The sequence below is a fragment of the Branchiostoma floridae genome, unplaced genomic scaffold (genome assembly GCF_000003815.2).
Source record: "Branchiostoma floridae strain S238N-H82 unplaced genomic scaffold, Bfl_VNyyK Sc7u5tJ_1567, whole genome shotgun sequence".
Taxonomy (NCBI): Eukaryota; Metazoa; Chordata; class Leptocardii; order Amphioxiformes; family Branchiostomatidae; genus Branchiostoma; species Branchiostoma floridae.
In genome coordinates this window covers 20,384-21,981 of record NW_023365764.1, presented here as the reverse complement: position 1 = coordinate 21,981, position 1,598 = coordinate 20,384, and positions in this window count along the sequence as shown.

The following is a 1,598-nucleotide window of genomic DNA, read 5'->3' as shown; positions in this document are numbered from 1 at the left end:
AGTTGTAGCTAAGTATCTATTGGGGAAACTGGAATAACTTTGGGCACTAGATTAGATGACCACAGAAAGGAGGCTACCAATGTGTAAGGAAGAAAGTAAACCAGAGCGCAGAAGAAGGAAGCAGAGAAAGAAGAAAACAAGTCAGCGGTGACCGACCACATTGCAAGAAATAACTGTGTAATAGATTGGGAGGGGGGCAAAGGTTATTGACAGAGAGGACAACAAATACACACGTTGGGTCAAGGAAGCCATCTGGATCAGAAAGTCTACAGCAGTAATGAATAGAGACGAAGGGGGTATAAACTTAGCCATGTTTGGGACCGCATCCTTGCCACTACGTCACAAAGTGGCAAGGATGATTAACCTATCACGTTCGAGAACATTCTATGTCAAGTAATTACGTCACAATACCATAACTTAAGTTCTGTTTATATAGTTCATATCGCACCTATAACGTTAGTAATTCATTTTGTACTGATAAAGGTGACAGACAGTCACCGAAACGTCTGCAAAAGAATAAAAAGAGGTTGTGTAACGAAGAAGACTTTGTTCAACTTTCCCTGACGTGTTCTAAAGAGTGCAGTCTTTGTCGATACGAACTGACGCATACTAAGTAAACGTGCCAATGCATTTTTTCAGTTACCAAAATATCAGAACATAAGATACAGAAGTGACGCAGGCAATAAATGAGATGAACGTTTAGCCAAAATATAAAAGAACAAGATCCAAAGCATAATAAGCAATAATTTATTTTTTATCAGCTAAAGAATTCAAAGCGTATGTTTGGCTTGTTAATCAATGAAAGCCCATCAACTTCCATGTGTTGTATTTTGCAATAGTTGCACGGGGCAATCTTCAATGTAATGTCAATCAATACCACATACATTGAGAATTATTTATCTGATTCCAGGGCATCTTCCTGGCCGTGGCTGAGGCATTGTCGCTAGCATTCCTGGTACTTTTTGCGCTACCCACATCTCCCTCTGTCGGCCTCATCTTTGTCAATTCAGTCTTCATGTTTGCCGTCTTACTGAGGTCCATCAAGTCTATGAGCTGTGGTAATAGAGGTGCCAATGACCTCGAAATGGGGAACGCAGCGGTAAGCAACAGTGTAAATCTGTCGCAAAATGTTGGTGGCCTCAATGAAAGTGAGAACAAAACGGAGGACAACAGGGAAAGTTCGTCGCCAAGTGGTGGAAGTCTGAATACCGACGAAATTGAGAACGAAGCAGTGGACAACTTAGAAAATCCATCACAAGGTGGTGGAGGTCTGAATGACGTCGAAAGCGGTAACACAGCGGTGGACAGCAGTGGAAGTCCGTCGCAAAGTGCTGGAAAGCTTGATATTGACGAAAGTGGCAACGCAGCGATGGACAACGGTGAAACACCGTTGCAATGTGGTGGAGGCCTCAATATTGACGAAATTCAGGCCGAAGTGGTGGACAACAGTGGAAATCCGTCGCAAAGTGGTGGAGGCCTCAATATTGACGAAATTCAGACCGAAGTGGTGGACAACAGTGGAAATCCGTCGCAAAGTGGTGGAGGCCTCAATATTGACGAAAGTCAGAACAAAGCGGTTGACAACAGTGAAAGTCCGT